At 50.9% G+C, this 26,952-nt stretch overlaps 1 pseudogene across 1 annotated transcript in view; it reads left to right on the top strand.

Moving 5' to 3' along the window:
- The first annotated feature begins 9,258 nt into the window (after positions 1-9,258).
- Positions 9,259-26,952, top strand: part of LOC144731282 (uncharacterized) — a 154,799-nt pseudogene continuing 137,105 nt past the window's right edge. The window contains exon 1 of the transcript XR_013587935.1: positions 9,259-12,097. The product of XR_013587935.1 is annotated as an uncharacterized LOC144731282 (transcript). The remainder of the gene's footprint in view (positions 12,098-26,952) is intronic.

Raw genomic sequence — 26,952 nt, 5'->3', positions numbered from 1 at the left:
AGCCGCAGGGTGATGATCGTGCTGATGAGATGCTACAGTGGACAAACTAAACTAGAGGCGCAGTGGCACAGGTAGGCGATCTTGTAGCTGGACCTGCTGGTGATCATCAATGTATCATCATTGGCAGTGATCAATACACCGCTGGATGAAGGCTTCCCCAAGCCGCGCATCAGCTTGCCTCGTCGATCCATCGCAGAGCGCAGATGATTAATCAGGCAACCCTCAGATTTGCTAGTGACGTGGTCGCCATGACATCCAACGGAAGCGAACTGCAGGAAATGATGGAAGGATTCAATAAAGAAGGCCGGCAAAGGGAGGTCAAGAAAAACAATAGCAATGTACAGCACAGCAAGAGCCAGTTTGTGTGTGTGCGATTTAATGCAGATAGTATACCCGTTACAATTGTAATGTACAGCGTATAAATGCAATTCTAGATTTGAAGCTTTCGTGACTGCAAGGAATCATACTCTTAGGTTTTTTCGGTAAAGTCACGTAGGTAAAAATAAATAATAAAATAATAGAAATAATAATACAAATAAAATTATAAATGATGACGGAGACTTGTGTTGCCTCCGAAACGTCGTGATTTATAATTTTATTTCTATTATTAATTCTATTATTTTTATTATTAATTTTTTACCTACGTGACTTTACCGAAAAAACCTAAGAGTCTAAATGCAACACGTCTAGAAGCTGTACATATAGGAGGGGGGGGGGGGGGTAAGTTGTGACGTGTTGAATGATGGGATAGGTTGGTTGGAAGTTACGTGAAATGCCACGAATTCTGGCTAATTCCAAGAAAAGCTGTCAACCCCCTTATCAGTGCCCTAATTTATTACAGAACAATTCAGACACTCATTGGTGACCCCATGCATGCCCTTATACACCTCAACATTCATCCCACAAAGTCCCATCACAAGAGAGAAACACAAACAAATAGACAAAACGCTCGTTTTTATTACACGCTTTTATTTAACTCTGTTGTTGTCGTATTCTCAAATCTTGTAACTCAATTTTAACCCACTTCCCAATGTAGTATCGACTGCAAACTTGGTATACTTATGTCATACTGATGACAATACCATATTCTATCATAAAAAATGTAAACGATCTTTTTACACGCTTTCTATGCACTCACTCTGTCTGTTGTTGTATCCTCAAATCTTGTAACTCAGTTTTAACACATTTCCCAATGGGGTATCCACTGCAAACTTGGTATACTTATGTCATACTGATAACAATACTATATTCTATCAAAACAAATAAAAAAAAGTATTTTTAAACATTCATTTTTATGTGTTATGTTTCGGCTTGGGTCTAATTGCCCACGCTCAACTCACGTGGGCTGTAAATCACCACGGCCCCTTACATTACGGCAAGCTTCAGGGTCACTTGCTGGAGTCGTGCAGTTCTGCCATTACTCGTAGGGTACATTTCATTCAAGCGTGTTTAAAAAATAAAGTATTTTAAATATTACTGCTGTACGCGACATGGACCTGAAAACTCAATTCCCTTGTACAAGAACACATGCCAACCGCGTGGGTTGACAGGTTTGGCATGCTCACCCATGAGTGTCACTTCAAAGACTGAGCATGTAATAGGGCTAGATCAGGTGGTTAGGAAACCTTTGAAAGAAATAGGAGAGCAATGTTTGTTTTGTTTTTGCATTTAACCAAAATTGTTCTAGAGACACATCACACGCAGAGCTCCTTGTCCACAAACACAGCAGCGGGTATACAGCAGATGACAACGCACATTATGACTTACACAAAATAGATGATGGAATAAACTGCGTCTGTGTAGTCCCCCCCCCCCGCCTTTAATTATTGTTTAACAATACAGTTCGACTCGAGTACATTTTGTCGTCACCAAGACATTCCACGGTGACCCATTACATGCCATATTTAATACATTATTATCATTAGGGACCAATTAATGTTTAACATTTATTGAAGTTTAAACAAACGGCTGCCGGTTGACGACCCCTGGGCTAGATGCAGGCCTGGGTGTTGCTTGCCATGGACAACGATTCTCACTCTGAACTCTGCACGATCCCCCGTCAGGTCCAATTCACGCTGTTCCTGATCCCAAAGTTGCAATTGCAGCGCCACCGCATGGACCCCTGGCGTCAACGCCACCGGGATTGGTCAAGGCTCCAGGACAAACAATTGGCCAACGTCAACAATGCCTTGCAAACACCGTACCGCAAGGCCCCCAATATTCAAATATGCTCAAAATGTCCCCCCCAATATATTGCTATAAAATAGATTTCTGTTTATATGATTGTGGTTATGGTTGTACTTGATTAATCCCTAATCTCTGCCATTACATACAATGAAACAATAAAATGTAAAAAAAAAGAAAGCAATGTAATACAATACACTATTAGACATTATTGTAAAAAAGAAATAAAAAGTCCATCCTATGTGTGAGTGAATTTTTTAATATTTTAGCAGGAAATGGCAGGGAATTCGTTTTCAAATTTAGATTTTTTTTCTGGGGGGGGGGGGACCCCCAAACCCCCTGGAAGATTTGGTCCCCCCCAATGTTGACTGCATGGCTACGGCCTTGCCGTACCGTATTACTCCAGATCACGAGACGCTGCGGAAAGTAAGACGCACCCAAAACGTGTATCCGGTATCATGAGTACGTGCCAGATAAATCCGGTCACCCGCCACACACGCACACGCAGCATCTTAAGACGCAACGCCCAACGTTGCTTTAACATGAGTACAGGCGCATCCCTGCATTTGCTTGCTTTCACCACTGCTGGTGGAAGGGCCTCCAGCAGAGGGAGAGTCTTGGAAGGCGTGAGAGCACCCACACTTTACCCCACCACACGCAAACCTGCCGATAGGACTCATTGCGAGCGGCGTATACACATCTCTACTGCTGCAAATCCCACGTGGCTAACCATGACAGTACAGCACAGCGGAATGTTGTACAGCCGTAGCCACGGGTCGGCAACCTGCGATTCGGGAGTGGCATGCGGGTCTCTGATGCCCGCTTCGTGACGTTATTTATCAAATACCTTCTCGTATTCACACCAATTGCATTGAAATGTTGACGGGGTGGGGGGGGTGGTGTGTATACGAAATTCGAAAAAGAATGTCTCTAGTTATTTTGGTTGACGGTGGATCAGGATTCGTCGGCGTTGTCTGATCTTTCCATTCACATTCGTGATCGTCCCTGACCCTCCCACCTTAGCATCGAGTCGTCCGGCTCTCGCGCCCCCCCACCCCCCCCGGCTCTGGCTCGGTTTGGAGTCCACCAGTATTTCCCCTTGAGGTCAGTGCCTTGAAGGAATCCGGTCCTCTCCAAGGTTATAGGCATTTCCTTCCACGTTGTTCCTGCGTTTCCTTCCACGGTGGAGCCGATAATGGGTCTTCGGAGACAACGCTCTGCCTGGATCTCAGCCTCTTGAGTGGTGAAACGGGTGTCGTGGAGCCACTGCACCGACTTTGTTGTACGGTGGTGGAAATTCCACGTTCCTATGCCAAAACTAACATTTGTGTACCTCCATAAGCCACGCCGAGTCTCAATACTCTTACAGGAGAGGTCCTGGATGGGGATATTTGGCCAATTCCAGGAACGAGTGGCATGTGACAGTAAAGTCATCATTAGCCTTGGCAAATCCACTGCTGGAGGAGGTCTATCATCTCTCATGGTCCTGCGGTGTAACAAACCGCATAGGACCTGCACAGGAGCTGGTTTCATCGCTCCATCTCTACGGTGCATATTGATGCTGCTGATGCTGCAGATACAGATGCTTCTGATGCGACTGCTGTTGATGATGGTGCTAGTCTTGTTGGTGCTTGCTGCTGATGCTGCTGCAAATGATGATGATGTTTCTGTTGTCGATGGCGCCGATTGTGCTACTCCTGCTGCTGCAGATGATGATGCTTGTGATGCTGCTGTTGATAATGCCGATGGTACCACTACTGCCGCCGATTCTGGTGAATGACTTGGGCGGCACGTGGTTTAAAGTACGGTGGTGTAATAGGCTGTTGCGCACACACACACGCACGCACAGAGGCGTGCCGAGGCCTTGAACTGATTTGAACCGCAGTCTAAGAAGCCTGAATGAGCCCCATTGATGCCGCATCAGCAGGATTGATGCGAATTAATGACCAAGCGGGTTCTGGCGACATTGATTGATGATTTAACCCAATTACTCCACAGTCCTTTCCCACTGCAGCGCATTAGTTTGGGGACACATTGCATAATCCCCTTTGACCACACACCTGAACGTGCAACCATCTGCCACGTGTAATATTACTGTGGGAAATACTGTTGACGTATCTGCGGTAGAGAGCACCCGATTGTCAGCCCGCTGCTTCGGTGAATGCATGCCCACGCCAAGTTGGTCACAAAGGGGTCGATTGACCATACTTCACCACGCTGGTCCGTGCGAGCTGGTGAAGGCCGGGAGCTTCGATGTGGGAACGTCGCCGGTGCACTGGAAGCAATTTATGTCTCGGACTGCCACCCTCTGGCCTCATCAGGCCAAGCGTATGTCACCTGATATTGCCAGGCAGTCTCCCATCCAAGTGCGAAACCGGGCTCAAACCAGCTTAGCTTTCGAGATTGAACGAGACGGGTGACTTTGAGGACTTTGCAGCTTCCTTCAGGAGAAGTAAACAAGACTCTATTGTCGGACAGTCCGGGACACACGCACATACACAATGTTTTAAGAAATCTATTTTGACCTGCTTGCGACTTTGATGTTCCAAGCAGTATTTGTTGGTTGTTATATGTATACGCCTCCCCCAACCCGCGGAGGTCACCATAGAATCAGAGCTCTTTTAAACTCAATGGGCCCAAGCCCGGGTGAACAAAAAAAATAAAAGTATTCTCACAAAAACTACTAAACAAAAAAAAATCTGAAATGTGTTTTTCTTCTTTCACGAATGAATGGGCCCGGCTCAATGTTTCCAATTTCAGCAAACCGCACTGACTGGCTGGCTGACGAGCGAGGTGAAGTATGGTCAAACAACCCCTGACGTGGTGTTGGGAGCGGGGTGGGGCTTTTATCCAGCAGTGGATTGACAGACGTCTGTCAAACAACCGCAAGCCACTCGCAGTTGAAGCGTTGAGATTTCAACTCCCGATAAGGGGGTCGACTCAGCCCCTACATTTCTTCGGGGCTCGATGAAACGTGCTCCATACCACTTTGTGTGACAGTCAATAGTGGTTGTCCTATGGGGGGCGACTCGCCCCCGTCATGCGAATGTGGAATGTAACCAGATGTGCGACGCCCAGTGGACGCTCAGTATGTTCATGACAAGTACAGTAACATCGTTTAGAATGAGCACACGTACTTAGATTACAGACTTTTGTTTTGTAATGCGTATACAGTACATTTGGGACCAATCTATAATTAATTATGAAACTATTTTTTATTTCACCAAGGAAGGCCCACTGAGCTATGTAGATATTTTATTGGTAGGAACCTCCTGGTTACACCAGCCCACAGGGGATTATTGTGTCCGTCGTGCAGGGAGGGGCTGGGTGGGGAGGGAGGGGCTGGGTGGGGAGGTGCTGGGTGGGGAGGGTGGGGCTGGGTGGGGCTGGGTGGGGAGGGGCTGGTCACCCCGTGGTGCCCTTATAAAACTCAACGTTTAACCTACTCACGCCAGCTTGTGCCCGCCCTCACAGTCGGGCATATTTGGGGAATACACCACGCCGCCGTTGACCCTGGCCATTGACCGAGCAACCCAACGTTCCTACCAGCTCCCTCCGCAGGAATGTGTTTCAGAAGCGACCTGAATATCACGAATGACAGCTCTACGAAGTGGCTTGTCACGTGTAAATTTAAATCAGCCAAAAAAAAGGAATATAAACGCGTGTTTCTAAACGTGGAGGGGAAAACTGGGAGAACACGAAAACTCTCAATATCCAGCAGGCGTCAGGGTCGGGATCGAACCCACGATCTCCTGTATACCAGGCGAAGTAGTTAACATCTCCAAGCCACCGTGGCGCTCCAAAGATATCGCAAGCCAAGCAAGGATTTGCCTGGATAGTGTTGGATGGGTCGACCGCCAGACACGCAGCTGGTTTGCCATACAGAGGTGGTTTGCCTGCCGTGGCAAAGTTTTGTCCAGCAGGGTGCAGTGTGACAACACCCATTGTTGTTCTGTACTTGTATGCTTTAACGTCTAAGCGCTCTCCGCCTTCACTAACCTGGACCAGCGTGCTGAAGTATGGTCAAACAATCCCCGACGAACGGCACAGGCGGGGGGGAGGCCGCCTTCATCCAGCAGTGGAGTCACATAAAGGGCTTGAGTTGACACGTGTTTACCAACACGCCATACACCGTGATACCGTGTAAACGCGTTCGTACGAAGCAGATCTCCCGGATTATAAGACGCATTTCCCATTTGCATGTGAAAGAGCAAGCGCTATTTAATTGTTTATCCAGGACAGCCACAACTGGGTCTAGGACTCTTTTTGACGGCGGGGTTCTGCATTGTATTTTTTGTTTTATTTTAAGATTTTTTTTTCCAGCCAATTATTGACGTGCCTTTGAACGTGTGGAAGGAAAAACAAGAGCACCCCGAGAAAACCCGCGCGTGCGAGAGGGCAAAACACGCAATCGCTGTACAGATGGAAACAGATGGCGATAAGTCCACTTGCAGGACCGCCTTCTCCTGGTGAGCCAGGGTATGGTTTCCTTCCCGACCCCTAGGGGGAGTGTCACTTACAGACGCGTACTATAATCGGGCAGGTTTGTGTAGATATGTCTGCAGTAGTGTGTGGAGCGGTAGTGTAGCAGGTGAGCGCTAAGCTGCACTACAGGTTCGATTCCCGCTCATGGCCAGCGCCAGTGACAATTGTCTGAACCGGTCCTGGGCCTCCCCTAGGTCGACTCAGCCTCAAATGAGTACCTGGTGCAATGTGTGTAAACATCGCCACTGGGGAGACAAAGGCGGCCGGGCGTGGTGCTGGCCACCCACCCCTTCGTGTGCCGTGCCGGCTTTCATAGGTGCTCGCTAACAGCACTTGCCCCAAAAGGCTGTTAAGGCTACACGTGGGATCATTGTGTATTTGTCTTCGCTAGACAATAAATACTGTATCTCTCTCATTGACAGCGGGTTCTGTTACAACCTGAAAGCGGGGACACGTTCTGAGATGCGTCTTACGATCCGGATAAATATGGAAACAGGGTATATACTCTGTAAACGCTCATGAAACGTTGCAACAGAGTGGAATAATACTACAAGTTTAGCACAGCCACGCGAAGCAACGCTTGTCGTGTTTAAGACTTTGGCCGCAGCGTAATCATAAAAGTAACAAAAAAAATCGTTCACACCGTCGCTTTTTGTGCGTTCGAGTTGCAATATCAAGGCAGACTACAGCTCGCGTTACCAGCTGCTCGTAAAAAAAAAATCAAGCGCTTTCATCGATTTATATCTGGACAGACTTGCATGCAGGGGGATCACTGCAACGATGATACGTACACGTCGTCTCGGCATCAGACCCAAAGGCCATCGATTGCACACATCCCTGTCCTACCGTCTGTCTGGTCTCTCATTCTCTCCCCTCTTCTTCATCTTCTTCTTCTCTCCACCTCCTCATCTCTTCTCCTTCTATCGCCTCTTCCTCCCCTCATCCCTCGCCACCAAACCGCCCTCCTCCCTCTGCCCCTCTTGTTTTATGGCTGTAAGATCCGGAGTGGACTTGAAGCACGGACGTCATCGCGGCTGTCCGCGAGGGCAACTGAGCATGTGGGGCGTGAACGCACACAACGACAAAGACCCCCCGTGTAGCCTGTACAGAGTGTTGGGGGCAAGTGCTGTTAGCGAGTAGCACCTGTGAAGATTGGCACGGCACACGAGCGGGTGGGTGGCCAGCCCCACGCCCGGCCGCATTTGTCTCCCCAGTGGCGATGCTTACACAGCGCACCGGGTGCTCATTTGGGGCTGAGTCGACCTAGGGGAGGCCCAAAACCGGTTCAGATAATCGTCACCGGTTCGTGCATTTGTCGCCCGTGTTGGCCGTGAGCCGGAATCGAACTCGTCTGCGGCGGATTCCTCTCGCAGTGCCCGAACCGCTACACCGCCGCTCCCCACGCAGAGACGCAGCGAACCCACATCACCGCACAGAGCCACTGCCACCACCCACAAGGGCACACACACAGACACACACACACAGACACACAGACACATGCAGACACACACAGACACAGACGCGCAGCGAACCCACATCACCGCACAGAGCCACTACCACCACCCACAAGGGCACACACACAGACACACACACATACAGACACATACAGACACACACACAGACACACACACACAGACGTGCAGCGAACCCACATCACCGCACAGGCCCCCCCACCCCCCCCCCCACAAGGGCACACACACAGACACAGTCACACACACAGACACACACACAGACACACACACAGACGCGCGCACGGACAAAGATCCCCCGTGTAGCCTGTAACAGACTGTAGGGGCAAGTGCTGTTAGCACGGCACACGAGGGGGTGGGGTGACCAGCACCACACCCCGCCGCCTTTGTCTCCCTCGTGCCGACGTTTACACACCGCACCGGGTACTCATTTGAGGCTGAGTTCACCTAGGTGAGGCCCAGGACCGGTTCAGATAATCATCACCGGTGTTGGCCGTGAGCGGGAATCGAACTCGTGTGGCCGGGTTCGTAGCGCAGCGTGCTAACTGCTACACCACCGCTCCCCCCACACACACACGCATTGCTTCGCACACAACACGCAGCCATTCATATCATCACACACGCCGCCGCTACCCGCACCCACGCACACACAGAGACTCACGCAAATACAAAGATCCCCCGTATAGCCTCAGCAGACCGGTTATCAGCTTCTATGAAGGCCGGCACGGCACATGGGGTTGGGCCCCCACACGCCCGACCGCCTTTGTCTCTGATGTGTTTACACATCAGCACTCGGCACACATTTAAGGCTGAGTCGACCTCGTGGAGTCCCAGGACCGCTTCAAATATTGGTCGTGAGAGTCACCGCGTTCGTAGCGCAGTGCGCTAACCACTGCGCCACCGCTACACACCCTTACACACACACAGACTCGCACACACACACGCACACACACGCAGACTCGCACACACACACGCAGACTCACACGCACACACGCACACGCGCACACACACACACACACTGGCACACGCGCACACACACACACACACTCGCACACACACACGCACTTAGAAGCGCAACCACCCTTATCATCACAGACGCGACCGCTCCCTACACACACACACGCGGCAGTCCACACACGGGAGATACCATCATCACACCGGACACGCACACACACGCACACACACGCACACACACACAAAGACAAACACGCACAGCCACTCCTCACCAACACGCACACCAAAGACCCCCCGTATAGCCTTAACAGACTGCAGGGGCAAGTGCTGTTAGCGAGCACCTATGAAGGCCGGCACGGCACACGAGGGGGTGGATGGTCAGCTGCACGCCCGGCCGCCTTTGTCTCCCCAGTGGAGAAGATTTACACACCATACCAGGTACTCATTTGAGGCTGAGTCGATATAGGAGAGCCCAGGACCGGTTCAAGTGTCCGCCAGTATCATTGGAATCGAACGCTGGTCACGGGTCCGTAGCGCAGTGCGCCAACCGTTGCGCCACCGCTCTCCACATTCACACCCCACACAGACACACACAGACACACACACGCACAGACTCACACAAACACACAGACACACTCACACACAGACTCACACACACACAGACACGCACACACGCAGACTCACACACACAGACACACGTGCAGACTCACACACAGACACACACACAGACACACGCACGCACAGACTCACACACACACAGACACACGCGCACAGACTCACACACACACAGATACACACACGCGCGCACAGACTCACACACAGCCACAAGCACAAAGACCCCCGTATAGCCTCTTACAGACTGTAGGGGCAAGTGCTGTTAGCGAGCACCCAAGAAGACCAGAACGACACACGAGGTGGGGGGTCAGCACCACGCCCGGTCGCCTTTGTCTCCCTTAGTGGCGACGATTACACATCGCACCGGGTACTCATTTTTTAGTCGAGCACGCACGCGAACTCACCATCACACCCCCAGCGCAGTGAGCGTCCCCTCGCCAACCCCGCCCGCATCCACGCGCACTCATCCCCCCGCCTCCCTCCACCCGTGAAGCCGCCGCCTCCTCCTCCTCTGCCCCCTCCCCCGCTCGTGTTTGGCACGGAGCGCACACGCGACGCGCTCCGCAGAGCGATCGGCAAAGCCGCCGCCGCTGTTTGGTGGAGGTGGTGGTAGTGGCAGTGACGGCGAACGCGTCTCTCTGTCTCTCTCTCTGTCTCTCATCCCGAGGTCGCACTCTCTCGCTCGAGTCGCCCGGCATCGTCACAACGACTCGGGCTGACCACGGACACGGCTCCACTGCGCTGGAGAAGAAGCAGCAGCGGCGGCAGCAGCAGCAGCGGCAGCAGCAGCAGCGGCAGTCATCGGAGTTTTTGGTTGTCGGCGAGCGCCGTGTCCTCCTGGGAAGCGAGAATTGTTGCTGAGTGCGGACAAACAATATATATTGCTCGTGCCTTTGCGCGCGTGTCCTGTGCGTGTGAGTGAGTGTGCGTGTGAGTGAGTGTGTGCGAGTGAGTGTGTTTGTGCGTGTGAGTAAGTGTGAGTGAGTGTGTGCGTGTCTGTGCGTGTGAGTGAGCGTGAATGAGTGTGCGTGTCTGTGCGTGTGAGTGTGTCTGTGCGTGTGGGTGTGCGTGTCCGTGCGTGTGCGTGTGAGTGAGTGTGCGTGTGAGTGAGCGTGCGTGTGTGCGTGTGCGTGAGTGTTCGCTGTGTAATCATGAACGAGCGGACGGTGACGGCGCCTGTGATCAGCAGCGCGCGTGCTTAGCTGCGGGCGTCGAACAGGGACGGCCAGTCCACCTCGCAACAACTCCAACATCGTCGTGGTCAGCGTCACCATCCTCAACGGCACGTCGAGGGCTATCGGTGTCATGCCGCTCCGTGCCGCGCGTTGAGAGGAATAGAGATGTCTCAAGCGGCCCTGGACGTCATCGGCGCCTGGGGAGGCGATGTAGCCGTCTCGGTGGCCCACGAGTGGGACGATGTGGACCTGCCCGAGCCCGTGTGCCGCAGGAGGAGCAAGAGCCTGCTCGTGACGGACAGGAGGCGACGAGGCGTCGAGCTGGGGCGATTCGTGCGCCGCAGCGTGAACCTCTGCGACTCGAGCGTGAGCGAAAAGGCGAGCGCCTCGGATGGAGAGTGCCCGGGTCCTGTCAACGGCCTCGAGCTGAGCGGATCTAAGGGGAGTGGCGGCGGAGACGGCGAAGACGTTGGTGGTAGTGGAGGTGATGGAGGTGATGGACGAGGTGGAAGAGGAGGAGGCGGTGGTGGTGTCCCGTTCGCAAGGCTGAGAGGCAGCAACACCAGGATCAAGCGATGCACTCGCAGCGCCGACGATGATGAGGACGACGATGATGATGCCGATGACGACGACGACGATGACGACGACGACGATGAGGACGAGGACGAGGATAAATATACACTCGAAGAGGACGGCGACGAGAAGATGAAGGTGGCGCATTCGGTCGTGGCCGTGCGTCGCAGGAACTCGGCTGCGGTGACCTTCAAGAGTAGCGACGACGTGAAGCTGATCGTGAACGAGTACGCGGGGCCCGAAAGTCAGGAGAGCTCGGAGAGCGGAGACGATGCCGAGACCCCCTCGGTCACGGTGGAACCCCTCGACTCAACAGACGGCACAGAGAGGATCCAACAGCAGCAGCAGCTGGAGGTGCCGGAAGACCCCCAGTTGCATCTTGAGCAGCAACAGCAGCAGCATGAGCAGCAGCCGCAGCAACAACAGCAGCAACATCCGCAGAAGCAGGAGCAGCGGAATACGCAAAATAACGACTCGGACGATGAAGAAACGGACGACGATAGGGGCATGAAGGCGGTGGACACCTCGCCTCGAGGGCGATTTCTCAAGTTCAGCATTGAGCTGGGCCGCGGCTCCTTCAAGACGGTCTACAAGGGTCTGGACACGGACACGTGGGTGGATGTGGCGTGGTGCGAGCTGCAGGTGAGTGCGGTCGTGAGGGTCGGGCGTGGGGTTTGGCAGCTGGAGCCGGCGATGGTTGTGGGCCTGAGTTAGAATCCGTGATTGATTAAACGGGATTTTCGGGTGTATTATTTTTTTTTTACCAGGTAAGACCCACTGAGCTGTGTAAGCTCTTTTTAAGAAGCGACTTGGATATCACGAATGATATCTCAACGAGGTTGCTTAACATCACGTGGGTATTTTACAGGAGCCAAATAACTATTAACGCGTGTTTCTAAATGTGGAGGGCAAAAACCGGAGAAAAATCGACGCGACCACGGGGAGAACTTGCAAACTCCATTTGTACAGCAGGCGTCAGGGTCGGGATCGAACTCACGACCTCCTGCATACTAGGAGAGGAAGTTAACATCTCGACACCGTGGCGCCCGCATACGAATAACTGTACAATCCCCAATTAAGTATATTACTGTAATGTGCAGTTTAGGAAAGTCAAGGGGGTGTAACTTACTTTAGATCAAATTATGTTTTGTTTAGATCAAGTTTCTTTTTATTCTTCCCTCTAAATTGTATTCTCGTTCCACTATTGTCTCGTGTCAAGTTCCAATGAGATTAATAAACCCCCAATTGGATCGTTTTGCAGTAAGCATTGCACCACCCTGTGCCAGAGATGACCCCACAAAAAACCGACTTCAGGTAGCCTCTTGACCCGCCCTAGAGGCACAACTTTCAGGGTGCGCCGCCTGTTGAAGAGCGTCCTTCACATGCTCGTCGAAGCAAAATCGTAAATTATGAGAGTTTGAAATTGAGAGCACTAGCCGGTTATATATATATGTGTGTCGATGCCTAAGGTTTGTTAGATGTTGTACAGTGAAAGATGGCTGGGGATATGGCCATACATTTGCTACACTTGGGGACCCGGTTTAACCTGTGATGATTGCTCAGCGTTCAGATATTACTGTCCCTAATGGAGCTCCATGAAAACATATATCAACGAGCCCATCCTCTGCTATTTACGTTAAGTTCGTCAAGAAAAAACAGGACTTATGGTCTCACTCAATGTGTTTGTTTTTTATTCTGGATCGCTGCTGTACCGGACTAGGTGTGGCACGTGACTCGTAGTCGTAGCCGGAGTGCGAGAGAGCGGTACACCGCACCGCCTGTGAGCGGAGTGCTCGCTAACAGCACTTGCCCCCACCAGCCTGTGTAGGCTATACGGGGGGATCTTTGTCTTTGGTATTCTGGATGTGGTGGGGCGGGTGCGGACATATTTTCTCGGTCCCCTCTCCCCGGACAGATCCGGCTGAAATGAACGAAGGGCCTCCCCACCCACCCACCCGCCCACCCGCCCACCCACCCACCCACAGCGACACGTCGATGCGATTGAAAGCCGCTTTGCAGGGTGGCCAGGAGATGGCGACACAGCAGTGGATTATTGAATCTATCCGTGCCGAGACCTTGGCTTTCCTACCCCTTAAAATCCTTCTTCACTTTTGTCCCCACTCCGTTTTCCTTTGCACGTGAAGCCCAGCTAGGGCTCGTGAAATGCAATGGGCGAAACATTCCAGTTGCAGGACCCTCCTGCAATTACTCTCTGAGCTTCGTTGAGGCTTTTCTGGAGCTATATAAAGGGAATTATTATGATCTTGTTAGAACGGTGGTTCTGAACCTGGGGTGCACGCACCAATGGGGAGGGGGGGGGTTCGAGATGCCCTTTCTGGGGGGGTCCGAGACATGCCCAGATTTAGTTTTAGAAGGTAAATCATCGAAACACAAATTAAGCACGCGCAGGTAAGTACAACCACTTTGTTTCATCAAACCCTACGCATTTATTTTTGTAACAATTGAGAACCAAAGGAGTGCAAGGCTGCAGTAAAGGTTAAGAACCACTGTGTTAAAACGACGGCTTTTATTTGAACCCACGCGTTCAGAACTCGGTGCGCAATTGCTGCAATCGTCTGAATGAAAAAAGACGCGTGGCCCATCGGGACGACGCTTGTTGCATTCTCTCCCGACACGCCTTTTACCAGGTAAGGCCCACATATAGCTCTTTTTTTCTTCAGAAGCGACCTGGCACACAAATGATAGCTCAAAAAAGTGGCTCATCAGTGTGGAATCATGTAGCAGTCAAATACTCTGAACACGCGTTCATTCTAAATGTTGGAAGGAAAAACCGAGTTGACCTGGAGAAAAAGCCATGCGACCGCGGGGATAGAGGGAGGCACGCAAACTTCAAATATACAGCAAGCGTCAAGGTCGGGATCGAATCCACGACCTCCTGCATACCGGGCGAGGTGGTTAACATCTCCTAGCCACTGTGATGATGATGAGAGAGACACGTAAACTCCAAATACACAGCAGGCGTCAGGGTCGGGATCGAACCCACGACCTCCTGTATACCAGGCGAGGTAGTTAACATCTCCTAGCCACCGTGGGGCCCTCGACAGCTACACCCGCTGCATGCGAGGGCTTTCTTGGCAAGCTCCCGCCTGAGCGAAAAGAATCAACATTTTAAAGATAAGAATAGGGTTTTCCCCTTTTTTCTGGCAACAAAACTGAAACCTTTTTACGAGGAATCATGTCTGAATTAACCACAATACTTGTGGTCAGAATGCAATAAAAAACATACTCTGATAATATATGCATTGTCCTTGAAACTGTATGAGATGAGGCTCAAAAGAAAATTGTCTCTGGTGTGGACCAATCAGTTTCAAGGACAATGCATATATTATCAGAGCATGTTTTTGTTTGCATTCTGACCGCAAGTATTGTGGTTAATTCGGACATGATTCTTTGTAAAAAAAGGTTTCAGTTTTGTTTCCAGAAAAAAGGGGCAAAAGCTTTTCTCATATTTTGGTACTGGCAAAGGAGGTCCCATGAGGATCAACATTTTAAAGTTGAGGATTTGACAAGGACACTGGCTCATGTCTCCTTGACAAACGCCTTGCGTTCTTCGAATTGGCCAAAACATCCTAAATGCAGGTTGACAAAACATCCCTCTCGAAAAACCGAGTGGCCGAGAGGCTGGTTAAGTGGCTGAATGGAGGGCATTATTGTGCGATGACTTGATGAACGCGTGCAGTCGATACTCGCAGCATTCACTGCCGCGCAGTCTGGCAACGCGCAACTGCAGAGAACCAAAGCAAACACTCAACGCGTATGTATGTTGAACTTCTTTCGTACCGTACGTAGCCAATTGGAGGTGCGGGGGTAGGACAACAAACTAAACATAAAAACACAAATGAGTTTTCAATCTAGATTTCAAAGCGCATAGCTCCAGTGGCTTCCTAATATCGGGAGGAAGAGCGTTCCAGACGGCCGCAGAAGCGCATCTGAAAGCGCGCGATGCGGTGACCACCTTTCTTCCATGGCCACCCAAAAGCCGCTGCTGCTGCTCCTGCGATGATAATGATGACCGGAGTTCGTGTGACTGTTGAAGGCTCCTTGACGAGATGAGCACATGGTAAACTCGTGCCGCCGGGTTCATGCCGAGGAGGCATGCGTGGAACAATGCATTCGCTATCCCGTGGAGCCTTCAACTGGATTTCGAGCTGAAGACATCCGTCATTCATTATTCACTTGCTCAACAGATCGCTTCGGCAAGACGTGCGTCGTAAAACCCTCCTCCACACGGCACGGACCAAACGCGCCAAATATCACGACACATTTCACTCGCGCGGTCTGACACTCAAATCAGTGGCGCGGCTTAACGTTGGCACGCGCGGTTCATCTTCGACGTCCATATTTCATCCGCACGAAAGAAAAAGTAGAGAAAGGCATGGAGGGCAGGCAGGCAATTGCCCCGGGTTAGGGTGAGCCTCGTGACTCATGTGCCCCATGGCTACTTAGTTTGTTGTACTTGCCACGCAGCGATTAGCGCGGTTGGCTACGTACGGTGCGAAAGAAGTTAAACATACATGCGTACTTGCCCCATGCAAACTTTACCACGGTACTCGATGTATAATAATTCACAGCCCTTTGTCAATCCACGATCAGAATATTTATTTATGCTGGAGCATAAATAAATGTTTTTTTTTCACAGGTGTCCTGTTGAATATATTTTCTCACGAACCACTGCGGCTTGGCGTGGGATCTCACCGCGGCAACCGGCGGTATCAGCTGCGGCTGTGCGGTCTCGAACTCGGCTAAGCAGAGTTGTGAGCACAAGCGCGCTATCCACCACGGGGGCCACCACTCCGCCGCTATTATCGGAGCGGCGATGCTGTATTCATATCGGGGTGAGAGCGAGCAGAGCGAGCAGAGAGCGACGTTCTGGACGTTCTCGACGTATCGGCGGAGACCTGAACTTCGTTTCGTCCGCGACCGCGATTTTTTTTTGCCGGCGCGCCCGCACTTCGACGAGCACGGTTGGCTACGTACGGTGTGAAAGAAGTTCACACCGTACAGTCAGTACACACGTACGTGCAAAGGCAAATGGGGACCCTGCTCTGTCAAGCAAAGACAAAGATCCCCCGTATAGCCTGTAACAGACTGTTGGGGCAAGTGCTGTAGTGAGCACCTATGTAGGCCGGAACGGTACACGAGGGGGTGGGTGGCCAGCACCACGGCCGACCGCCTTTGTCTCCCCAGTGGCGATGTTTAAACACCGAACCAGGTACTCATTTGAGGCTGAGTCGACCTAGGGGAGGCCAATGACCGGTTGAGATAATCGTCACCGGTGTTGGCCGTGAGCGGGAATCGAACTCGGGTTCGTAGCGCAGCGTAGCGCTCACCGCTACACCACTGTCAAACACACGCACACACACGCACCATCACACACACACACGCACCATCACGTACACACACGCACCATCACACACACACACACGCACCATCACGTACACACACGCACCATCACACACACACGCACCATCACACACACGCACCATCACACACACACGCACACACGCACCATCACGCACACACACGCACCATCACACACACACACCATCACACACACACACGCACCATCACGCACACACGCACCATCACACACACACGCACACACACGCACCATCACGCACACACACGCACCATCACGTACACACACGCACCATCACACACACACGCACCATCACACACACACGCACCATCACACACACGCACCATTACGCACACACACGCACCATCACACACACACACCATCACACACACACACGCACCATCACACACACACGCACAATCATACACACACACACACCATCACACACACGGACACACACGCACCATCACGCACACACACGCGCGTTGTTTGCTGTAGGTAGAGCGACAATCGCCCCGCAAGCTGTGTGTCGTTGCACCGCAGGTAATGGATAACCAAGAGGGGGGGGGGGCAGTGGGGGGGTCCATGGGTCAGGTCATACACCCCGAGCACGGCGGTGACGTCAGAGAGAGAGGGCGTGCATTGGACACGAAACCCATTGTTGATTTGACACCAGATGTACGGCTGACAACTGAGCACATACATAGCAGTGGCTCTTTTTAAATCCTTTATATTAAGTTCACTTGCTTGCTTGCTTGCGCGCTTACGACCGTGCAAATCTTTCGGTCGTTTTTTAACCCACTTCCCGTGATCCAATCGAGCTGACACTTTGCACACAGACTCGTTGTGCGTGACAATTTATTTTCGTGACAAAAAATTTTCATAACTTTACACTTTTTAGGATTTTTTTAATATTTAATTACCAATTGCTTAATGGTGGCAGGCAATCATCTGACCCATAGGTGGCAGCCATCTCAAGCCAGAGGACGAGAGGACTCTAGCCGCCACGCATATAAAGGATTTATAGTGAAAAACTTTGTTTTTACGGGTTAATTTTTCAGAAGCGACCATGTCATTGCAAACGATAGCCCAACGTGGAAAGGTTTAGCAGCAGCCGAATATAATCTAAACGCGCGTTGTTGATTGCAAATGGGGAGGTGGGGGGCGGGAAACTGGAGGACCCGGGATTGAACCCCTGAACTCTCGTATATTAGGAGAGGTAGTTAACATCTCCTAGCCACCGTGATGATGATAGTGAGAGACACGCAAACTCGAAATACACAGCAGCAGGCGTCAGGTCGGGATTGCACCCACGACCTCTTGCACAGCAGGCGAGGTAGTTAACATCTCCTAGCCACCGTGATGATGATGATGGTAGTGAGAGACACGCAAACTCCAAATACACAGCAGCAGGCGCCAGGGTCGGGATTGCACCCACGACCTCCTGCACACCAGGCGAGGTAGTTAACATCTCCTAGCCACCGTAATGATGATAGTGAGAGACACGGAAACTCCAAATACACAGCAGCAGGCGTCAGGGTCGGGATTGCACCCACGACCTCCTGCACACCAGGCGAGGTAGTTAAAATCTCCTAGCCACCGTGATGATGATGATGGTAGTGAGAGACACGCAAACTCCAAATACACAGCAGCAGGCGTCAGGGTCGGGATTGCACCCACGACCTCCTGCACACCAGGCGAGGTAGTTAACATCTCCTAGCCACCGTGATGATGAGAGAGAGAGACACGCAAACTTCAAATACACAGCAGCAGGCGTCAGGGTCGGGATTGCACCCACGACCTCCTGCACACCAGGCGAGGTAGTTAACATCTCCTAGCCACCGTGATGATGATGATGGTAGTGAGAGACACGCAAACTCCAAATATACAGCAGCAGGCGTCAGGGTCGGGATTGCACCCACGACCTCCTGCACAGCAGGCGAGGTAGTCAACATCTCCTAGCCACCGTGATGATGATAGTGAGAGACACGGAAACTCCAAATACACAGCAGCAGGCGTCAGGGTCGGGATTGCACCCACGACCTCCTGCACACCAGGCGAGGTAGTTAACATCTCCTAGCCACCGTGATGATGATAGTGAGAGACACGCAAACTCCAAATACACAGCAGCAGGCGTCAGGGTCAGGATTGCACCCATGACCTCTTGCACACCAGGGGAGGTAGTTAACATCTCCCATCCACTGTGATGATGATGGTAGTGAGAGACACGCAAACTCCAATTACACAGTAGCAGGCGTCAGGGTCGGGATTGCACCCACGACCTCCTGCACACCAGGCGAGGTAGTCAACATCTCCCATCCACTGTGAATGCGCGCACCCTGCGACCCCCTTCCTCCCCGCTTGCACGCGTGCCTGTGTGTCTACGTCAAGTTGAAGCGACTGTTTCTTTCCGGCATGACGTCAGATTCGAGTCCTTTTCTCTATTTTCCTTTTGTTTTACGCCAGGAACGATTTAATGATTTGAAATTAAACAAAATGTAATTGGTGTCCATCCGGCGTTTGGACATCTTAACGCTTATATATTGATGCCGGTAAGGCGACAATAGAGTCCCATGGTTAGTTTAAGGATTTGGCCAAACATCCCAACGCCACAGGATCCTTCGGTGAGTATTTTGCAAACAGAAGACAACCGTGTTTACAATACTGTACGTGCATTCATCCGGCGCTTAACGTGGCTTGGAGGGGCACCAACTTACCCGTCTTTCCCAAACAACACTCCAAGTGACTTTCTTGACAACACGTCATACCATTTGCAAAAACAGTTCTCGAGGAACGTCTGTGGGGGGGGGGGGGGGTTGAGGTGGTGGATGGTGCAGGGGCATTGCTGGATTAGAGAGGGAGCTGGAGGGTTAAGGTTGTGGGGATTGTGTGGGTTGGATGCGAGCCCAAGCGAGACCCCCTCTGTTGTGCTAGAACAGCCAAATCCCGCGCCCGTGCCACGAAGCATGGCCGAAAACTTCACAATGTTTTGTTTATTTCATCAGGTAAGACCCACTGATCTACGCAGCTCAACGAAGTGGCTTATCATCGTGCGGAAATGTATAGCACCCAAATACTCTGAACGCACGTTGATTCCAAATGTGGAGGGAAAAAACCGGAGGACCCGGAGAAAAATCCACGCAGGATAGAGAGAGAGACACACAAACTCCAAATATACAGCAGGCGTCAGGGTCGGGATCTAATCCACGACCTCCTGCATACCAGGCGAGGTCGTTAACATCTCCTAGCCACCGTGATTATTATAGAGAGACATGCAAACTCCAAATATACAGCGGGCGTCCGAGTCGGGATCGAACCCATGACCTTCTGTATACCAGGCGAGGTCGTTAACATCTCCTAGCCACCGTGATTATTATAGAGAGACATGCAAACTCCAAATATACAGCGGGCGTCCGAGTCGGGATCGAACCCATGACCTTCTGCATACCAGGCGAGGTCGTTAACATCTCCTAGCCACCGTGATTATTATAGAGAGACATGCAAACTCCAAATATACAGCGGGCGTCAGAGTCGGGATCGAACCCATGACCTTCTGTATACCAGGCGAGGTCGTTAACATCTCCTAGCCACCGTGATTATTATAGAGAGACATGCAAACTCCAAATATACAGCGGGCGTCCGAGTCGGGATCTAATCCACGACCTCCTGCATACCAGGCGAGGTCGTTAACATCTCCTAGCCACCGTGATTATTATAGAGAGACATGCAAACTCCAAATATACAGCGGGCGTCCGAGTCGGGATCGAACCCATGACCTTCTGCATACCAGGCGAGGTCGTTAACATCTCCTAGCCACCGTGATTATTATAGAGAGACATGCAAACTCCAAATATACAGCGGGCGTCAGAGTCGGGATCGAACCCATGACCTTCTGTATACCAGGCGAGGTCGTTAACATCTCCTAGCCACCGTGATTATTATAGAGAGACATGCAAACTCCAAATATACAGCGGGCGTCAGAGTCGGGATCGAACCCATGACCTTCTGTATACCAGGCGAGGTCGTTAACATCTCCTAGCCACCGTGATTATTATAGAGAGACATGCAAACTCCAAATATACAGCGGGCGTCCGAGTCGGGATCTAATCCACGACCTCCTGCATACCAGGCGAGGTCGTTAACATCTCCTAGCCACCGTGATTATTATAGAGAGACATGCAAACTCCAAATATACAGCGGGCGTCAGAGTCGGGATCGAACCCATGACCTTCTGTATACCAGGCGAGGTCGTTAACATCTCCTAGCCACCGTGATTATTATAGAGAGACATGCAAACTCCAAATATACAGCGGGCGTCAGAGTCGGGATCGAACCCATGACCTTCTGTATACCAGGCGAGGTCGTTAACATCTCCTAGCCACCGTGATTATTATAGAGAGACATGCAAACTCCAAACATACAGCGGGCGTCAGAGTCGGGATCGAACCCATGACCTTCTGTATACCAGGCGAGGTCGTTAACATCTCCTAGCCACCGCTGCCAGTTTATGGTCCCACACAGTGTGTGGTGATGTCAGGCGTAAGAAATAAGCAAACTAAGTAAAAGCGTTGGGTCCCAAGTACCTTAAGGGGCCCGCCCCCCTGGATTCATAGAAGCAAAACTGAAATTGGGATGCACCGCAAAATCGTCTCGAATTCACAACCCAATTAACATATACAGCCAATTCATGTCAAAAAGTGAATTAATCTCTCTCATCTATATCCTGTCTGCATCTCACGACATCTCCATCTCTTGTCCACAGCTGTCTCATCTCACTCTGTCTCGCTCATCTATATCTCTCTTCTCTCATCTCATTGCACCTCTATCTATTTACCCGAAGTTCTCTCATCTAACCACCTCTTTTTCCCGTTGTCAACTCACTCGTTAAAAAAGGTCTAAAGTAATTTCCTGCTTAAATTAGCATTAGAAGCAGCGCTCATTTCATGTTTATTGGCCTGAGCCAGTGGTGACAATTCCACATTGCTATGACCAACCACTGTAACTCCTCTACAAAGTTACACTTTATTTATGTAAACCTGGATAATGATGATGGTGATGATGGGCTGAGTAACCCCCAACCAGGAGTTGAACTCGCAACATTCCAATTGCGAGCCGCTCGCTTTACCGCCCGAGCAGCCGCCCCGGTCATCTCCCTAGGCAGAGGCGGGGTGACTGCCCCGGGCCCCGCACTATGGAGGGGGGGGGGGCGGTTGTTGTTGTAACGTTCTGACCCCGTGCCCCTACTGGACATCTGTGAAAAAGAGCTTCACAGCTCTTCAGATTCCTCCAGTCTACACACATTTTCTGATTCTGCTTCAACTTCACAGTGTCAGATGTAATGCTTACCGCCCGCCCCCACCTATTGACGGCCCTGACACCCTGGTCGTCTCTAAGTTAAAATGTCTCGTGGAGAAGTTACCCACAAACATTTTCTGCCCACGGCCTCCAATGGGTCAGCACAGTGCCGGATTATCGTAGTAGAAAAAGTAGCTACACATGTAGTAGCTACTACACATGTAGTAGCTACTACACATGTAGTAGTAGCTACTGCACATGTGTAGTAGCTACGGGCCCCGCACTTTCAAGGGCCCCACGATAAATGCTTTCAAGCTATCAATTCCGGTTCAGTGATTCTGCACTTGCTCTATTACTGTAGTACTATACTGCCTTCAACTTTTACGAACGACTGGGTGTTTAAGGTTAGCGATTTGTCGTATTATCTGGCTGTATAGCAAATGAAAAAATACAATTACTTTACTATGCAAGTTAAACATTCATGTGTTTTAATATTTACGTGTTTTTTTTTTATTTAGGGCCCCTTTATAACATCACGCTACAGGCCCCGCAATAGCTTCACCCGGCACTGGGTCAGCAGCCCCACCACGACCACCGGTGCCAGGTCACCAAGCGAGGGGCTGGGCCCTCCGAGGCAGCAGCAGCAGCAGCTCGTTAATGACCCGGGCGGCACGGACAAGCGGGGCCAGACTTCGTGTCCAGCCTGCCTCGGGGCGTTGGGGCAGGGGTCGGGGGAGTGTTGCCACGTGCGGGGGGGGGGGCTTATCTTGCAAACAGCGGCCGCAGCACTCCCGCGCACACGGAAATCGTCGGAACGTGGCATTCCAGCGAAACACAAAGACGCGACCAGAGTGCGCGTCTCGGGAACAAGCCCTGAGCCAATCGGCTGTGGTCTGGTCAGAGTCTCCCTGTCCCTCCACGTGATGGCCTTTGCTTGTTTACTTATGCGGTATCTGTGATGTTCTCCAGATCTTAGGACGTGCTGTTTGCCCCCCCCCCCCCTGTATTTTGAAGGAAACGTTGGAGGAGGCGTCGTATAATCGAGCAAGTGTTGATAGGTGTGTATGTGTCGATAGGTGTGTATATTGTGGGGAGCGGTAGTGTAGTGGTCAGCGCGCTGCGCTATGAACCTGGCAACCCGACTTCGATTCCGGCTCACGGCCAACACCAGTGAAAATTATTTTAACCTATCTTGGGCCTCCCCTAGGTAGACTCAGCCTCAAATGAGTACCTGGTGCGTTGTGTAGTAAACATCGCCACTGGGGAGACAAAGGCGGCCGGGCGTGGTGCTGGTTACCCACCCCCTCGTGTGCCGTTCTGGCCTTAACAGGTCTTTGTACATGCTCGTATAACCGAATTGATACTACGCGAATTTGGGATGTTTAAGTTTTGTTTAAACAGGTCAGAACTCAGGAAACCAGGACGAGTCTCATTCGCAAGCCTGACCTGGGGACATTGGTCTGTCAGCAGGGGGTGATGATTGCTGCTATGTGTGCGAGATCCCAATTATTTAATTAATTAATTAACAAAAATGCACCACAGTGGCTAGGAGATGTTAACAACCTCGCCTGGTGTACAGGAAGTCGTGGGTTCGATCCCGACCCTGACGCCTGCTGTATATTAGAAGTTTGCGTGTCTCTTGCTCATCATCATCATCACGGTGGCTAGGAGATGTTAACTACCTCACCTGGTGTACAGGAAGTCGTGGGTTCGATCGCCTGCTATATATTTGAAGTTTGCGTGTCTCTCTCCCCGTGGTCGTGTGGATTGTTCTCCGAGTCCTCCGTTTTTTCCCTGCACATTTGGAATCAACATCACACGGAGTATTTAGCTGCTATAAATTTCCACGTGATAAGCCACTTCGTTGAGATATCATTTGTGACAGCCAGGTCACTTCTGAAAAATAGCTACGTAGCTCAGTGGGCCTAACCTGGTAAAAGAAAATAAAATGTTTAATAGTCACATTTTTGTGGGTGTTATTTTCGAATTAGGGCAAAAATGTGGCCCTGACGCCGGCACACGATGGCCTGCTCTTGCCAACGACGTCAGGCACAACTTTAACGTCATTAAATTTCGAGAGCGATCCTGAGAACGTGGTCCGTCGTTCCCAGGCCCAGCCGGACTTGTCAACTTGCGATTCTTCCCAGAGCTCGGGTTGACGGATGACTCAATTTAAGTTTAAAAGGCAGCATGTTGTTTTGGTTTGTTGTTCCTTCCCCCGCAACTCCGATTAGCGCGGTTGGCTACGTACTGTACGTTTGCCTCAATTTCCAAGTTACTCGAGTTTGTTGTGAGAGTCGGACCGACCTTTCCGAGAAACACTTGCAGGTGAGAGGTCAAGACTGCCTTTGTTGACTAAATTAAATCTTCAGTTCACTACTTGAGAAAGAAATGTTCACTGCTGCAACATGTTGGGCGTTGTATTTCCACTTGACGCAAATTCTGACGAAGGGAATGCTGGCCCTGCCTGTGAAGTGAAATCAGCCGGGAGCGACCGTCTTCTGTCAGTGATGTCACCGTGATGCAATGTCACCGCACTGAACGAAGTGTCTTCTTCTGTCCGGTAATTTAAAGTAATCCCCGTCTCGTTTAACGTGTGCGACAGTCCTGGGCACGCAGCCTGTGCAGCTGGCTACAATAAACGATGCATGGTGATGATCATCATCATTGAGCTGCGTGCTCTTTGTTCTTTGGGTCTGCCTTCCCTTTAAGTCCAGCACATGGCTGATGTTTGGCTGTTTACAAACACAAAGCACGCCCACCCTGCCTTCATCTCCCCTGCGCCGATAACTGACCGTGAGTCGTAAGCACGACACGCAACTAAGTGCTCATTTATGGGTTCAACTGACCGAGGGGGGCGATTTTAGGACCAGTCGCCTATTGCGCCGTTATGGCGGTAAGCACGCTGCGCTGTGGAGACCCTGGCCATCCGAGTTCCATCGCCGGCAACGGTCAACGTCAGTGGCAAGTGATATGAGAACCGGGCCATCGTTAGTTGGTCAATCAATTGAATACCACTTTGTGAACAATCAACTGTGGGCTGTCCTATGACGAGGCCGGCCCCTGCCAAGGGAATGTGGAATTTCCGTAACAGGCAACGGCACCACCAATACAGTATATGTTAGTGCCATTGGAGGACAGTGCACCAAAATAACTTTGTTGTACTATACTTCTGCGCTCACAAAGATTACGCTGTCCGACTTCACCAACACGCACTGACCGGCGTGGTGAAGTATGGTGATTTTAAAAAAACATCGCTTGACTTTGCGAGTGTGGAGGCCATCATTCATGGGTGGATTGAGAGAGGCAGTGCTTAAGCAAAAATGTCTTTAGAAAATAGTTGCTTAACAGCATATGTTGCACTTTGTTCGTACAAAGTGTAACATTTACACTTTGTACGAACTCAGCGCCTTCTCGCGGGAATGTTACGTGAAGATATTAAAATTGAAGAAATTGTTATTGCTATGAGGGCATGTTGGAACAGTCGCTTGCCCTAACTCAGCGTCATTTCATTCAGGCAACACTCGACAGTTTATAAAGCAAAGCAGTGATTTGTGCACTGTCTGCCGATAAGACATTTGCAATGTAAATCTTTATTGCTAACCGTAGGCTGTGCATTATTTGACGTCAAGGACAAAAGCTGAAACCTGCGCAGAGAAGCGTGGGATGACGCAGAGCGGCGGAAAGAGGAACTCGTGGATCGGAGCACTTACGCAAGTTAGAGGCATCACATTGGGAGTCCTTGCATCCAGCAACGGGTAAATGATGGCCGATGATGGTGATGGTAATCATGCTGTTGAAACACACACTGGTGCGCACCACCGACCGATCAAAACCGGGAACGAGATGTTACGTGAACGCAAGTGGCCATTAACTAGATACACACACACACCAGGCACGTAGCAACAGTCCTGTGAAGCATCGTAATATCTGCCTCGAAGCGGTTTGCATAATTGCCGGGGTAGTATCGTGGAGAGGGCGGATGGGGGCTGCAGGGTGAGAGGAGGAGGAGGAGGAGGGGAGAGGTGCGTGTGCATTTCAAAATTCAAAAGCAGCGACCTCATTTGCGTTCACACACCACAGTCGCTCATTGCGAACAACCTTTGCCACAGCTTCGTGTGGCTAGGAGATGTTAACTCCCTCGCCCAGTATGCAGGAGGTCGTGGATTCGATCCCGACCCTGATGCCTGTGTGTTTGGAGTTTGCGTGTATCTCTCTCCCCGTGGTCACGTGGGTTTTTCTCCGGGCCCTCCGGTTTTCACCCTCCACGTTTAGAATCAACGTCGCGCGTTTAGATTGTTTAGAGCTGCTATACAAAGCCACTTCGTTGAGCCATCATTCGTGATGGCAGGGACGCTTCTGAGAAAAGAGATACATAGCTCAGTGGGCTTTACCTCGTAAAATAAATAAAAATAGTTTAATGTAACTAGTTTATCTTGGTGGCGCGTGGAGAGGTGTCCACATGGCGACAATTTGTCTAAAAGCAGAGGGGAGGTGAAAATTCAACTTTGGAAAAGTGCTGAAGGTGGAGGGTTTCGGAGCAGGATGGGCGGGGGGGGGTCAATGAAACGAGGGCTATTAACCTCATGGTAATAATTCACATTTGTGAGGCGCGTTTCATGCGTAGATCCCAAAGTGCCGTTATAGGGCTGGTTGGCTTGGCGTGTTAGGGTTAGCAGTACGGCTAGTACGAGTGGCCGGATTGTTCGTCAGCATTAGGGGTATTGCTAGTATTCGTGACTGGTTGGCTAAATCTTGACTTAAAGCTTTCGTGACTGCAGGAATTTATATTATTGGTTCTTTTGGTAACGTCACGTAGATA

Source organism: Lampetra planeri, chromosome 38, assembly GCF_965212315.1.
Source record: "Lampetra planeri chromosome 38, kcLamPlan1.2.h2, whole genome shotgun sequence".
Classification (NCBI taxonomy): Eukaryota; Metazoa; Chordata; class Hyperoartia; order Petromyzontiformes; family Petromyzontidae; genus Lampetra; species Lampetra planeri.
Note: the sequence above shows the minus strand (reverse complement) of the source record. Positions and strands in the feature narration are given on the sequence as shown.